The 16762-nt window shown below is 44.4% G+C and overlaps 1 long non-coding RNA gene across 1 annotated transcript in view; it reads left to right on the forward strand.

Moving 5' to 3' along the window:
- The window catches only part of LOC143260255 (uncharacterized), a 34575-nt gene extending 18047 nt beyond the window's left edge, over nucleotides 1-16528 (forward strand). Inside the window, exon 3 of the long non-coding RNA XR_013034393.1 lies at nucleotides 14089-16528. This is a non-coding gene — a long non-coding RNA (uncharacterized LOC143260255). The remainder of the gene's footprint in view (nucleotides 1-14088) is intronic.
- The last annotated feature ends 234 nt before the right edge of the window (nucleotides 16529-16762 follow it).

Genomic DNA, 16762 nt, shown 5'->3' on the forward strand with positions numbered 1-16762 from the left:
TTCTTGAAGTTTATATTTTTAATGATGGAGGCCCAGTATGCGGTTGCAGCTTTAGAGATTTCAATGTGGAGTTTTTTATTGAGTATTTTTATTGTCCGTTTAATTCTGTTTGTCTCTTGTCTGCTGTGCTTGCTCGAGCTTTGGTACCTGATGAAATACAACTTTGATACTAGGAATGACTTTGCCGCGTGTAGTTTTTTTTAGTGTTATTGCTAATGTATTTTTGACAATAATTTGTATTGCTAGGTTTATTTGTTGAGACTATTTCTTTAATTGTTTTTGTGATAAGCAGTTCGAGGTAGCTGATACCTTCGTCTATTTCATTTATCGCGAGATTCCTATTATCCGGTAGTTTATTTTTTAGGTACTTATCGGCCCGTTTGGCGTATTTTCGCCAATTAGTTTTTTTATAGTTGAATGAGTGGGGTTTAGGAGGAGTTGGTGTTATTCCTTGGAACAGTGTGGTTGGTTCTATTGCGAATGTTAGTGCATTATGATCGCTATCGTATGGGTTTGTCCTTATTTTGTTGTTGTTGAGGTTCAGTATTTCTAATCTGCTGTCTGTTATGCAGTAATCCAGGAAAGAGTTTGCTTTGGTGTACGTAGGGTTGGCAGCTGCGTAGATTGTTGTTTAATGTGATATACTGTTGTCGACCTCCCATTGTAGTAATCGTCTGCCCCTGTCATTCGTGTTTGAATCACCCCATTGTGTATTTCTGGCGTTTATGTCGCCGGCTATGATGAAGAAACTGTTTTCGTTGTCCAGATGAAAGTCTTTGTAAAGTTGTTCGAACTCGATTATGAATGTGTTTTTTGTGGATTGTGGGGCGTATATGCTGAAGATGAGTAATGTTTTTTTTGAGTTTACTATTATTTTTATCACTGTGTATTCTATGATTCTATTTTTCTTTGAGTTTGGGTATGGGACCATGGTGTAATTGATGTTGTTTTTTATAACTATTGCAGTACCTCCGCCTCTCGAGTTTGGAGCTCTGTCTGTCCTAATTATGTCGTAGTTGTTTAATTTCAGTTCGTGTTTGTTGTTAAGTTTGGCTTCTGAGATCAGTATAATGTCGTGTTTGTAAGCTTCAATATATTTTTGTAAGTCTAGTCTTTTCTTAATTGTGCACAGTGAATTTACATTTATCGCTGATATTTTGATTGGGTTGCTGGTGGTTGTGTGAGCCATTACTCGATTGACCATTGTGCTAAGTAATCGATTCTCAGTGTATTTTGGGTGATTTTATTATTGAAATCGACTAGTTGCTCTTTGATTTCGTCTAAGCTACTTCTGAATATATCGAGTATTTGGCTTATATTTATGTTGTTGTGGTTATTATTGTCCGTTACTTGAAATTGTGTTCTTTCGTTGCTGTTGGTCAGCATTCTTGGGGGGGGGGGGTGAGCCTTTCGTTTCTGGTGTGTGTTTCGGGTTGTGCCATATGTTGTGTGTATGGAATTCTATTGTTTTTTGTGATGTTTGCGTATGAAATACTCGGGTCAATTTGTCTGTGAATTTTTTGTGTTTTTTCGAAAGCTTTTCTGTTTTTGTTTTCGTGTTCTTGCTTCTTCATGTTCATTATCATAAACATATATGGGCAGCCCAGGTAAGAGGCCGGGTGCCCATTTTCCCCGCAGTTAGCACATTTTAGCACGTTTTTATTACCTGATTTCTCGATTTTGCATTTTCCCGGTTTATGGCTTTGTGCGCATTTGACGCACCTGTACTCCATGTTGCAGTTAGACCTGGCGTGACCTACTCTTTGGCAGTTTTTGCATTGGAAAATTTTAGGCTTTCTAAGCCTTTCCCATCTTATTGATTGGCTTAGCAGTTTTTTGATTTTGAGTAGCTCCGGATGATTGCTATTTTTGTCTATTTGCACTATAAAATGGTATTTATTGCTATTTGTGCGGTCAAATTGTAGTTTGTTAATTTTGGTTATGCTTATGTTATTGATTTTGAGTTCTAATGCAGCCATTACCTCAGCTTCATTGAAGCCCCCTCGAATGCCCTTAAGGACGAATGATTTGTTTTTAAGATGGCTTGGGGTGAAGGAGTGGAATTGGAGGTTATTTTCCTTCAGGATTTCCATGCTTTTAACCACTTGCGGTGCAAAGAAATTCTCGGTTGCGCGTGCCAGAACAATCGAGCGGGAATCACTTCGCGGCGCGTTCAGCGGGTGAGTTCCAGAAGAGAATATAAAGAGGCAGAAGGATAAAATTACATCTGTATCAATACTAAATTTATTTATTAATAATCTTGTAGGGTGTGATACTTTTCAAAACAACTTGGAATGTGTAACGCTACAAGACATGTTTTACACTCCCATATAGTTTCACTCCGTTTTTTATGTTTAGCGCATACTACGCACCTCCGTTGTGGATTTTTTTTGGCGTTTGTAGGTGGTATATTTCTTGGGAAATGTCCCCATTGCTTCGCTTGTAAGCGACTCGGAGCATTTCCAGCAGACATCCTTCCACGTCTTTGGTAATCAGGAAGACATACTGTTTCTAAAATCTGTTCGGCTACATCGATTCGAAACTTCGAAAAAGAATACTTTTTACATTTTGGTATTTCCATTTTTTTGCAATATAAAATATATGAATTGAGCAGTGCCATATCTGCTACGTAAAAAAATATTTTTTTATAAGTTTTAACGTATTTTCTCATTAATTTAAAAGATGATAAATAACTATCTTGCAGATCCACTCCACCCATACCCTCATTGTACTCCAAAACGATGTTAGGCTTTGTTGTAAGGCTATTATTATTTTTCCACCTCTTTTTTTCCACTTCGATCATCTCAATTTTTGTATGTTTCGTGGACATTACATATATGTCTTTTTTGTCTTTCCATTTTGCAACCAAAATTCCATTACAGGAGCGCGATATCACGTCAGAACGTTTTAGTTTTGCAGCTGCGAGTTCTTTAGGCATATTCTTCCTATTGCATCTCACTGTTCCTGTGGCATTAATTTTTCTAGACTGTAACTTTTGAAATAGGCTTGGCGAAGAATACCAATTGTCCAAAAATAGAGTATGCCCGTAACCAGTTAGTACTGTGGACATAAGCATTGTGACGCTTTCGGAGACACCTACATTCGCATTTCTGTCTAAATCTTGACCAGTGTAGATTTTGAATTTAATGCAATAACCCGACTTGGATTCACATAACTTATAAAATTTCACTCCAAAACGTGCTCTTTTGGACGGATTATACTGTTTGTACGAGATCCGACCCGTGTACTTCATTAGCGACTCATCTAACGAAATGTATTCCGCGGGAGTGCAAATATTTTGAAATTTCTCATTAAAATAATCGATTACACTCCGCACTTTACATAAACGATCGTCATTATCGTTTACAACTTCGTTATCAGTAAAGTGCAAAAAGCGTGAAATTTGTGCAAATCTCCAATAGGGCATTGTTTTTCGAAATATTGGTGTCTCGATTACGCTTCTTTTAGACCAATATGACTGCACAGTAGATTTTTTGACTTGGGACATCAAAATGCACAAAGCAAAATACGCATGTACTTCATCTATATTGGTGTCCCACCAAATGTCTTCAAATTTTCGTAATTTGCGGTTTTCATTTTGTAGTGTTTGACTGGCGTAACGATTAATTTCTGTCACAATAATTTTCCAAAAGTCTTCTGCTAATACTTCTCTTGTCATTTGTAAAGCTGTGACATTTTGCCCAACAAGAATATGTATTCTAGATATTCTTGAATATTCCCATACTTGCGTTATATTTTCCGCGTCTTTCCAAATCCATTCCTGGGATGAAACATTCCTTTCTCTATTCTCATTCTGAACATTTTCCTCGTCGTCAGATATAATTCTACGCCGATTCCGACGTGGAAAAACAATTTGTTCTAAATCACTGTCAGATTCTACATTGTCTTGTCTTTTCCGTTTATTTATAGAAATAACATCACTGGCTTCGCTATCACTTTCCATTTTACAGTCTGGGGTCAATACTAATAACTTTACACGATGAAGAGCAAGCAGAAACTGTGCCTCGGTAAAGAATTTTATTGAACAGTGGACATGCCACGCACGTCATTTATCTTTCTGTAACAATAGCCCAACGACGTGCGTAACACGTCGCTGGCGTTCCGGTAACAAAAGCATGTTGACGTGCGTGGCACGTCTTTCCACCACAAGTGGTTAAAGTGAGCAGACTCATCACTGGCGTTGAGCCTCACAGTATCTTCGTCTAGTTGTTTTACCATAAATGACTCTGTGTTAAGTTTATTTTCTGAAATCAATGCTATTATAGCTTTTATCTTTGATTTTGTTATATATATTAGTGGCATTCTGCCCTTCCCTTTTGGTGTGGTGACATTTTCGGGAGTCCCCTGCGTTTCTTTGTTCTCAGCGCACTCTGCCGCGAGGAGATTGTAAAGGGTGTCCCAAAATTCACGCAAGAAATAATTTTGATAGAAAACACAGGTTTATAATTAAAAATTGTAAATTTTTTATTGATTTATATAGTATACAGGGTTATGTATGGAATAGCATATCGGGTAAATGGCCTCCACGACTTTGCTGGCACATACGCACTCTTTTGTTGAAATTTTCCATGATTGTTTTGCATAAATGTGGCTGAATTTCGTTGATACAGCGCTCAATTTCCTCCTTCAAGGCGTGGGTGGTCGTGGGCTTGTTGACATAAACCTTAGACTTCAAAAAACCCCAAAGAAAAAGATCCAACGGCGTTAAATCGCATGATCTGGGCGGCCAATTCTGATCACCAAAACGGGAAATTACACGACCAGGAAATGACTCATGCAGTAATTGAATTGTTTCTCGGGCTGTATGGCATGTTGCACCGTCTTGTTGAAACCACATGCCGCCCACATCCATGTCTTGCAATTTTGGCACAAAAAACTGCATTATCATGTCGCGATAGCGAGCACCATTAACCGTTATTGTCTGACCAGCTGCATTTTCGAAGAAGAATGGTCCGATGATGCCTCCAACCCAAAATCCGCACCAAACAGTGACACGTTGTGGATGCATTTGTTTCTCAACAATCACTTGTGGATTTTCTGAACCCCAAATGCGACAATATTGTCGATTAACAAAGCCATCCAGATGAAAATGAGCCTCATCGCTGAAGATGATTTTGTTCGAAAAATCAGCATCCACTTTTTGTTGTTCCATAATCCATTCAACGAACTCTCTTCGCTGTGCGTGGTCAGTAGGCTTCAGTTCTTGAGTCAATTGAACTTTGTAAGCATGAAGATGCAATTCTTGACCACGGCGCCGAATTGATGTTCCTGGACTCTCAGCAACACTCTCTCGAACTGCTTCAATGTTTTGTGTTGAACGACTTGTTGAAGGACGGCCAGACTGTTTAACCCATTCGCGGCGGAGCGCTCTGAAATGAGTTGCGCTCTAAGCAGCCGATGCCAGATCGACCGCGCGGACAAAATACGCGAGTCGTTCCGAACGCGGTGTGCGGAGCTGATTTTGCTGGTCATTTCTCTAACGCGGCTGGCCGGCACGCCGATCAAACAATAATATTAATAATAATAACAATTTTAGTAATGTTTAACAATCTTTAATAATCTTAGATAATTTTTAATAATATTCCTTTGTGTGGTACAATCTAAAGCAGGGTTCAATACATAAACCAACTTTACAGTCTTTACATTCAAATCGAGTTTCGGTTCGCTTTTTGTGTTTGCTGCAAACCACAAATTTCCGCCGACCGTTCTGCCGCTTTCCTGTGGGATTGATATATTTGGATGGAAAATGTGTTTGAACCAAACGTAACAGATTATCTTTGGATGCAGTTTGGCCTCCAGACTTATTGTTACATATATTTTTATTTGAATATTTGAGTAGAATTTCTCTAATGAGACGTAAATGAAATTTCGCAAATGTTATATTCTGTTTTGACGTAATTTTGTAAAGTATGTAAGTATTGTAAATCGAAAGGTCCACCATATGGGAAAATAATTTCTTATACCATTTTAGAGTTTTACGAATAGTATTAATGGAATTTAAAATCATATCCGTTTTATCAACTGCTCCCATAACGCGATTATAGTCTACTACGACAGTTGGTTTTAGAATTGGTCTTCCCGTTTTAATATCATTTCTTTTTGTTTCTGTATACTCAGCAGAATGATAACTTGATAACATTAGCACTTCTCTTTTGTCCATCCATTTTAGTGCTAATAATTTATCCGTAGATTGAAATGCAACTTCGCCTTTGCATAATTTATTGGATATATTAGGCATTCCACGTCTGGTTTTCTTCACGGTTCCAAATGCATGTGTCCTATTGTGATGTAAGAGAGAAAATAATGCCGGGCTTGAATACCAGTTATCGGTGACCAAAACATGACCCTTATTTAGATACGGTTCCATCAACGTCATGACAATATTTCCTGATTTTCAAATTTCTGCTAAATTATTGTTTGTTATATCCGTGCGCGCTCCACAATAGACAATAAAATCTTGGATATATCCAGTATAACAGTCACAAATAACATACGACTTGATGCCAAATCTGTTTCGTTTCGAAGGTATATACTGCTTGAAGAAACATCGTCCTTTGAAAAGCAGCAAGCTTTCGTCGATGCATAAATACTTGTACGGCTAAAATGCTCGTGAAAAAGAATTTCGCAGTCTGTCGATGATGCTCCGAATTTTTATTAGCACGTCTTGATTTGTTGTTTTATTGTTATCATGAAAGTGCAGCATTTGTAATAGAGATTTATACCTGTCTTTTGTCATTATTCTTGGAAAATTTTCCGTTCGTAATAACTCGTCGGTTGAACAATATTCTTCTATTGATACTTTTCTTACTCTTGACATTAACATCGACACAACAAAAAATCGATACATTTCGGTAACTGTTGTATTTTTCCATGCCAACAATCGTGAGTGCCTACTGAGTACAGTTTTCGTAGTATAATAAGCATTGCTTTCTCTTACAATATGTTCAACCATATTTTCGGAAAGCCAAATTTTGTGCGCTCCAAAGGAATTGCCGCGGATCGATGTCTGGTAATTCCTCAATGTTCTCAGAATCAGATTCCGAACTACTTGGCATTAGGCGCTTTTTATTATATGCATTTGGAATTCTACCTTTGTATCCAATTTCTCTAAACATTTCAGACAGGTCAGAATCCGATGAAAATTCCATATCATCGTAGCTCATATTCGTCGTCCATTTATCCATGATTAGGGCAAACTTTGTGGATAATTATATTTGATTATGTAAAAAAAATCTTTGCACAAGAAGCGTATGCTGCTAGCACGTCAAAAACAAACGACTTAATGGACATTATTGGGCAGTTGTTGATAACAAACGAACGGTGCTTTCTTTCGAAGAGAGCGGCTCCGGATGGGCACCATCTGGCGCTGTTCGTTCGCAGCGGGTAAATTTGCCTGAGCGCCATCAGGCGCTGTTCGCTGAGAGTGAGCATCTATAGATGAGCGCCTAAAGGCGCTGTTCGCCGCGAAAGGGTTAAATCTGGGGCCGAAGTTGACGCCTAGGTATGTGACGGTCTTCTCCATTGCTATTGATCCATTCCCGATCTTGATCGTGGGAGGGCGCCTGATGTCAAGGAGTCCCTTGAGAAGGATCATTTCCGTTTTAGAGTCCGACAGATGCAGCTTGTGTTGCTTGCACCAGTCGGCTATGGTCTTCGTGGTAGCATTGCCTCTGACCTCGAGTTCCCTCCTGGAGTCGCCAGGGATCAGGACCAGGAGGTCGTCGGCATATGCTATGGTAATTATGTTGCAGCGAGCCAGAGTGTTTAGAAAACCGTCAAGCACCAGGTTCCAAAACCTCGGTCCCAGGACTGAGCCATGCGGGCAACCCTTTGTCACCCCTTTTTCTGCAATGTTATTATTGTTCTTGATCTGCACAGACCTCCCCGAGAGATAACTCTGGATAAGCCTGTACAGATTCGCCGGACAGTTGCGCTTCTTCAGGTTGTCCAGGGTTGAGGGCCACCAGACATTGTCGAATGCGCCAGCTATGTCGAATAGTATTCCAATCACGTATCTCTCTCGGCTTTATGAAGTGATCCGCCTGACTCTCACAATTGCTTCCTCCGTGGATCTGGCTGGACGGAAGCCGAATTGCTGGTCAGAGGTATGTGGGTGATTCTCAAAGATGCCTTTTAGTCTTCCTGCTATTAGCCTCTCCAGAACCTTGCTAAGGACCGGGAGGAGGCATACAGACCTGTAGGATTTGGGGTTGGCGGGGTCCTTTTCTTCGTTCTTCAGAAGAACTTTGACGTCCCTCCGCTTCCACCTTACCGGAAATGTCGCCGATGAGAGACACGTGTTGTACATATGTGTGATTTTCGCGTGTAGTATGGGCAAGGCCCTTTGTACTACTTCCGGTTCCATTGCGTCAATGCCTGGGGCCTTCCCCCTTTTCAGTTTCCGGATGGCCGTGTCGATCTCTGAAATGGTGAATGGAGTGGTGTCAGTAGTGTTGGGCGATTCGAAAACGGTGGACCGAAGTCGCCTGTGCTGTTGCGACTCAGTGCTCGTTTCATCATCAGGTACGAGGCTGCTCAGAAGCAGCGCAGCAGTGTCTTGCCATGTCATTGTGTGTGTGTGTGCTGTTGTCTGTGAGGTTGTTGCAAGCTTTAGCGGCGTGGACTTTCCTGGTTTGTAGTCTATAGACTACTCCCCAGGGGTCTTTATTCCCCTCAGTTGTCACAACGGAGAGGAGACAGATCGGTCGGTAGGACTTCGGGGCCTTCACGTCCTTGCCCTCTCCCTTCAGGAGCATTCTGAGGGAGCCCACCTTCCTTGTGGGGGGAAAGACGCCCCAACGAAGGCACCCGTTGAATAGACGAACTAGCTGTCCTAACATTACTTTCGCGGCGGCCTTCAGCGCTCGGACCTCGATGAGGTCCGGTCCTGGTGCCTTGTCATTTCCGAATGTATGGATCGCATCCACGACCTCGTCCGGTGAAAACGGAGAGGCGTCCGCGGTGTTTGGCGCGATTCGCACGTTCTCCCTAATCTCTCGCTGCGCGGGCGTGTCGTCTTCCGGCCGGTCGTCCGGGACGTGTGCTTCCAGAAGTTTGTTGGCTGTCTCTATCGCGCTCGTGGTATTGTCGTTGACTCGCCGGACGGTGCTGAGCACCCTCTCGACACGGAGCTTGTTCGCTTGCAGCTTGTACACGAAGCCCCAAGGATCCGTGTTCCCGTACGACGATACAAAGTTTCGCCAACTCTCGAGTTTCGCCCTCTTCACCTCTCTGCTGTAGTTCCGCAACGAAGTGCGGTACTCCAGCAGTTTTTGGAGGCGTGAGGACTCATCTCTTTCCTTCTGGAAGGCACGTCTCTGTCGGTAGACAGCCTTCTTCATGACCGTAAGCCCTTTCGTCCACCACGGATTGGACTTCCTGAATCTACGCTTTCTCGGCATTGACGCGGTGCAGGCATCTGTAATGATGTCTGTGAGCGTTTCTGCCATTCCTATTGTTTCCTCCGCTGACTCCAGGCTCAGGGCTTCGAGCCTCGATCGTGAAAGATCGGACAGGATCTCGGAGAATCGTTCCCAGTCGGCCCGACGAGTGTCGAACCGAGAGTTCGCGACACCGCGAACGCTACGAATCTATTCTCAACTGAGGTTTCGAGTAACCTCAGGAGACCGTCGAACATAAGGTTCCAGCACGCGGGGCCGAGGACGGAAACTTGCGGGCATCCTCTTGTCGCGCGCTTGGAGATCCTTTCTGTTCCTACCGTGAGACTGACCTTAGGGTCCTCGAAGTAATTGGAGATTACCTCGAAGACGTTGCGCGGACAGTCTCGATCCCTAAGACTACCTAACACTAGGGGCCACCAGACATTGTCGAAGGCTCCGGAAATGTCGAAGAGTAGTGCGATCACATGCCGATGTTCGGTGTCATCGACCATGCGGCGCAACTCGACAATTGCATCTTCAGTCGACTTTCCGCGCGTAAACCCGTACTGTCTGCTGGAGATGCGTCCCGTCGCCATCGCCGTCTGCTCTAGTCTGCTCTTAAGGAGCTTTTCACATGTTTTCCCGATCACGGAGAGGAGGCATATCGGTCGGTAGGACTTTGGGTCCTTCTCGTCCTTTCCTTCGCCTTTCAGGAGGATTCTCAGAAAGCCCACCTTCCAGGCGGAGGGGAAGGCGCCCCATCGAAGGCACCCATTGAATAATCGCGCGAGTTCCCCGAGGATTGTTTTCGCGGTGACCTTCAAGACTTGTACCTCAATGAGGTCCGGTCCTGGCGCCTTTTTGTTACCGAAGGAACGAATCGCTCCGGCCACCTCCCATAAGGAGAAGGGCGGGGCGTCGGCGGTATTCGGGGCGATTCGCGCCTCTTTCCGGAGAACCCTTTGTGTCGGCGAGTCGAGTTCAGGTCGGTTGTCAGGGACGTGGGCTTCCAGAAGCTCGCTGGCGGTTTCTAAAGCACCGGTGGTACTTTTATTGTTGCGCCGGAGTGTGCTTATTACTTTCTCTACACGGAGTTTATTCGCCTGAAGCTTGTATACGATGCCCCAGGGTTCCGTGTTCCCGTTCTACGTCACGAAATTTTGCCAGCTTTCCTGTTTCGCCCTCTTCACCTCCCTGCTGTAGTTCCGCAACGAAGTACGGTACTCCTGCAGTTTTTGGAGGCAGGAGGGTTCGTCTATCGTCTTCTGGAAGGCACGCCTCTGCCTGTACACGGCCTTTTTTAGCTTAGTTAGCTCTTTTGTCCACCACGGGTTGGACTTCCTAAATTTCCTTTTTCTAGGCATTGACGCGGTGCAGGCGTCAGTGATGACGGCTGTGAGCGTCTCTGCCATTCTACCTACATCTTCCACCGACCCCAAACTCAGGACTTCGAGCCTCGACCGTGAGTGATCGGACAGGGCCACCGAGAACCGCTCCCAATCCGCTCGACGAGTGTCGAACCGAGAGTTCGCTGCTCCCTGATTTCCCGTCCCGGCCCTAGGTGCCCGCAGCCGGATGTCGATGGCGTTATGATCGCTAGTCGCCCATTCGCTTCTTATTCTCCATTCTCTGATATATGGGGCCATGGAGGGGGATGCCAAGGTAACGTCGATGTATGACGATCCTTTTGGCGTCCAGAAGGTGGGTGGTTGACTAGCGTCGCTAGCTACAGTTAATCTAAACGCGGAGACTAATCTTTCTAACTGCGCTCCCCTCTCGTCTGTGCTGTGCGGGCTCCAGAGCGAGGATTGCGCGTTCGCGTCGACTGAAATTATTATTCTCTTCCCCCTCAATGCCAGGAGTACCGTCTCCAAATGCTTGAGGTGCTTCTCTATCTCATCTTGTTGTTGGAAATAATAAGACACCGCGTAGAAGGAGAAGCCGGGGGCCAGCACTTCCGCACATGCGCAGTGCGGATTACTGAGCTGCGAGATAAAAGTGACCTCAAAGTGAGGGTTGGGGATGGCGACAGCGGCCCATGGGGAGTTGGTTTTCACCGTCGCCACCCTCACTCCGGTCCCTAATCCGTTTACCCTTTATTCTGCGCCTTGTCTGCTGACGTGTAGTTCCTGCAGGAGCAGGACGTCCAGCCGCTTTTGCGCTATAAGTTCCCTAACTTCGCCCGTTACTACAGCTGAACGTCGTATGTTCAGCTGTAGGATCCTAACTCCCGTGGTTACATTCGCGATCGCGGGGCGGCGGTTTCTCGTTGGGGCTGGGGGGACGCGGGGGTTGGTTTTCCTAATATTCCCTATATTCACAGCGTCGCACCTTACGAGGTGGACGCGGACGGCGCGAAGACCGATCCCGTCCAATTGTTTATCCGAATCTACTCCTGTTGCATTGCCTAGGTCGTTACCGATGTCCCTCCTAATCCTAGCGGTTAATTCCGACGGGAGTCCCTGTGTCCGAGGCCCTAGCTTTGTATTTTGTGTCTGGCATTAATGGTTTTTTGAAAAATAACTTCCCGCCTTCGTCCTTTCTCGTTCGTTTTCCGTTCTCATGTCCGTCTGAATAGCATTGGTTCCCGTTACTTTGCTCTTCCTCTTTTGTCTTTTGTCTTTCGCTCCTTTTATCTTTTGTCTTTCGCTCCCTTGGGCTCTTCCGACCTTTCGAACCCTTTGTTTTCTTCTGGGTGTTATTACCCAGTCGGGGCACTACTCCCCTTTTGTTTGGGTGTTACTTCCCTTTTTTTTCTTTTATGGGCTCCACCCTGCCCATGGGCTCCCTCAGGCCCGATATCACCTGGCCTAGGCCCTACAAACACTTTTGGCTCTGGAAGGTGAGGTTGCCGACCCTCAAGCGTAGACACACAGTCAGGCCCCAGTCCTTTCGCAGCGGCAGCATTGGTTTCCCCGAAGTAGTAGCTAGAAGGTGGAATATTCCTTTTTTTTTGTTTGCTACGTCCTTCGGGGTACTCATAGCAGGAACCACGGGGAGGTCGCTGCTTGTTAGCCATGCGCCTCTAACCCATTAACGCCCAAAATGAAACTGCAGTATATTTTTCTATTGTTTTTCTATTTATTAGTCCATAAGGGATAAACTATGCTATATAAGAAGATAAAATGAAAAAAATATATTTACATATCAAGTTTTAGGGGTGTACTCAGCCGTGTACAATGGGCGCTTTAGGAGTGAAATTGTTTGAAACAAGGTCGTTCAACACATAGCGTTTTCAAACATATTTCGCAACGCCAGCGAATTCTTTGGTGACAGATAACACATCGCAATGGGTTTTCCATCCGTTCAGGATTATGACCATTATTGTTCCGACCCCCTAGTGCCGCTGAGGATGACGGACGGATCTTAGTTTTCGTTGCACGTAAATAAGTCCGTGCAATAATTCGTCTGAAAGATAACTGGTCCATGTAAGTTATCTCTTGTTTAGTTTTACTGAGCAAAACATGTAGTCGCCAAGCATTTGATATCGCCATATCTAACAAATAGGTAAATATAACCCACCACCACTTTTTTCCTTTTATTGAAATCCGATAAAGGCTGATAGACTGATCCATTTGGTCAACTCCACCCATTCCTTTATTATAGTTGACAAACATTTTAGGTATATTTACGTCAACCTTTTGCTTTCTGATGTTACACCATCGTTTGACTTTGCCCAGAGGCTCTATGTCATCAAAATTAGTTCCCATTGTAACGACATTATTGTCTTTCCAACGTACCATAGTTATCTCATTCTTTGTATCAAAACTATAATCATATTCCGCCCTAGGCTTCTTCTTCATATTTTTTACTGTGATCAGGGGACATTTCTTCGTCCGATTCTCTCGAACGGTTCCAGTACTTCTAAAACCTAGTCTACCCAAATCGAGCAACAATTGATGATTGGTAAAAAAATTATCGAAATATACGATATGCTCTTTAGGAACTACAGGCATTTTAGCCAATAAAGATTTCACGACTCTCGCACCAAGGGTATCATTAGAAGGTTCTGTGGATTTTCCACAATAAACATCAAACGCGTAGCAACAACCATCTGAACCTGTCGCAGCCCAATTGCGATAACCAAATCTTACAGGCTTTCCTTGTATAAATTGTTTTGATGGATGACGCCCAAAATATTTGATCATGGACTCGTCCACAGACAAGCTTTCATGAAATACACCCCACTGACTAGAGTTTCGCTGAATCAAATCGCATAATGATCTGAGTTTGATCATTTTATCTTTCGAACCATCTATTAGACCGTTATCCACAAAATGAAGATTTCTTTTTATCTCCAAAAACCTATTGCGTGACATACAATTAGCAATCAATGGAACACCAAGGTCTTCATCCAAACTCCAGTAAGCACGTTCAGATGGCAATTTATGGTAACCGGTCAGTATCAGTACACCAAAAAATTTTTTCAAACATGCACTATCAAGTTCAAAACCATGCCTATTATTTTGATTAGCGTACAAGACACTGTTAGTTGTTATCAAATCCATTACGTCCTGATCAAATATTTTTTCAAACAACATTACGGGATTGCAGTCTGCTAAGCTTTCAACAACGTATTTTTGTCTCTTTTGTATGATATCGGTAATTTCATAAGATGAACTATAGGTTGGCTGAGTTTTCCTCCATACAGGTAAATGTACATCACATTTTTTGGCACGTTTTGCAGGAATAGGTCTTAGCGGCTCATCATCACTGTCGCTCAATTCCGAAACATCGTAGTCAGGATGACGCCGACCTACCTCAATAGTCCCTGGAACGTCCATAGGGAATCTTGAAGCCGCCAAATTATCTTCATTACCTTCTTCCTCATCACTCACCACAGCCGGATCTGGTGGCACTAATACCATATCGTACTCTTCATCATTGCTTTCATCAGCCATAATTGATTCCAAGGCTTCCTCCAGTCTCTTATAGCTGGTAAATACGTTCCGATTGGCCATTTCAACTTATAAGTAATACTGTAAACAAAACGAAATTTTAGTACGAATCTGCCCGCTGTACCCGCCTGTGTACAGCAAATGAAACAAACCCTACTTTACAAGTTTTGTAATAACCTTTAATTCTTATGTTATTATTACCAACACAAATAAATAGACTCCATAAAACTAAAAAAAGAAGTTGAAATATTTCACTATTTTTGATAAAAACCAACAAAATAATCTTACCTTGTATGTCGTGTCTGGACTCCGTATTTTATTACACAATAAGTGAAATTTGTTTTCGCGACACCGCCTATTTTTATTTATTATATGGTAACTAGTGTCATCTAGATTTGTAATTTCTAACTACTTTCAACACTTACCACAGATAAAATACATAATTTATCGATTAAGTAGTTGTACCTGTGCAGGTACAGAGGGCGGTAATGGGCTAATCCGGCCGACACAATCCTGCACTTTTTGGCGTTCGTAATCGGCCCAGAAAAGAGATAGCACCTCAGGCGGTCGCCGACTGGTCGCACCCGCCTGAGAGATACATTAGCAACTCCCGCCAGTAGATAGGGACATTTAATTGTCTACTTTTATTTCGAGCGATAAGGCTTACTCCGGTTCAGGCCATACCGAAGCTGCCGAATGCAGCTTATACTGGCGAAGTAGATAGGGACATCTAATGTCTACAGTAATTGAGCAACAGGGCCGAGGCCGGCTCTGGCCGGGCGAAGCAGCGCTTGCTTATGCCAGTCGATGTTATGCAGCTGAAACCACTGCGAAGGGAGAGGTCCGCATCCGGAAACTGCGAACGTCGTGCTCGGAAAAACCCCTTCCTCACCATTTACGGTTCATCGGAGAGGAAGATCGTCCCACAAAGGGGGTAACTCACTTAGCCATTCCCCCGGCGGCTCGGCCCCGAGGGGGGTCGAGTCGCCGGGAGAATGTTTCCAGCGGGGGCCATGTGGAGGCGGAGTTACCAGCGTAACGCTCGATCTCTTACAGGTTCTCCATTTGAGAGATTTGCGGCGGCCGTCGTCGCGACTCGCTGGGGAGCGGCTCGCGAGGACATTCTCCGCGGGTTACCCCGGAACACCGTTGTCTAGGACATTAAGTCTCTAGTGATTTAACGTGCAGCTCCTGCCCAAAGGCTTATCCACACGGCCCCCGGGCGCGGGATTGGGATATCGCCCAATCAGCGGGTCCTCGAGGGACTACCGGTATACTCCCAAGATGTAGGTCCTGTGAGCAGACAACCGGTGGTGCCGAGCGACTTTCCACGCTCTACCGTCTCTGGAGGACGGTGCCCGAGCTGTACCATGCGCAGCTCATCCGCCGAAGCCCCCGGAAAGGAGCCTCTCAGCATTCAGCCTTACCACTGCCCCCGCGATGGTCCTACCCATGACCGGGCCGAGGCAAGCCTCGGGGGCGCCCGGTCCCCGCGGTACCAGTCGTGATCACTGGTTGGATCTTTCGTAGCAAAGCTACTACCAATTTGGGAGGCCTACACTCCCGGCATTGGTCGGCCAGCGCTTCGGGTTCGTGGTGTCGCTACTCACCAAAGGTCCTTACAGGAATCAGCCGGCAGGACCCGACAAGTCGTATCCTACCGACCTTTCAACCTGCAGGGAACCCCCCTGCGCCTCGGATACGCCAGGCTTCACCCGTCCACCGTTTCGGCAACCTTCATCCTTTTCCTCGCAAACATATTCTTAGCCATCTCACTAAAACATTCATATGTTGCCCTATCACCCAACACACTCGCCACATCCACACTTCCATCCTCACACACTTTCACACCGCTTTCATTCAACCTTCGGAGGTCGTCGTACCATTTACACCTAACCAAAACGTGCTTCCAGTCCTCATTTCCTTCATTACATCTACACATCCTAGTTTCACACAATCCACGTTCCCATAAAAAGTCATTCATACTTCCATGCCCAGTCATCATGAAACATACATACAAACTCGGTTCAAACTCAACATTCTTCCATGCAAAATGCACATTCTTTATATATTCATACGTTACCCGTCCTTTCTCACTTGCATGCCATCTTCGCTGCCACACCTCTCTCATTCTTTCATTCATAAATTTTTCTTTCTCACTCTCATCCATTCCAGCCATTTCATTATCACTCAATAACTCATTCTCTCCTACATTCACATCATGCTTCACTTTCCATATCATGCCTCTCCTTCCACACTCCAGGTCCCAGGGGAGTGTACCCATGAGGACCTGCATGGCTTCGGTCGAGACAGTCCTGCACACATTCAAACAGGCATACAAAACTATTCTTTGACATTTATTCATAATTTCTCTTGCATACTTGTGTCTCATCATATCTGCCGTAGAGACCTAGAAATCGAGGGTCAACGAGTTGTTGACCTGATCCTAGGTTGGTGCAGATC

This window comes from Megalopta genalis, chromosome 11 (genome assembly GCF_051020955.1).
Source record: "Megalopta genalis isolate 19385.01 chromosome 11, iyMegGena1_principal, whole genome shotgun sequence".
NCBI classification, from domain to species: domain Eukaryota; kingdom Metazoa; phylum Arthropoda; class Insecta; order Hymenoptera; family Halictidae; genus Megalopta; species Megalopta genalis.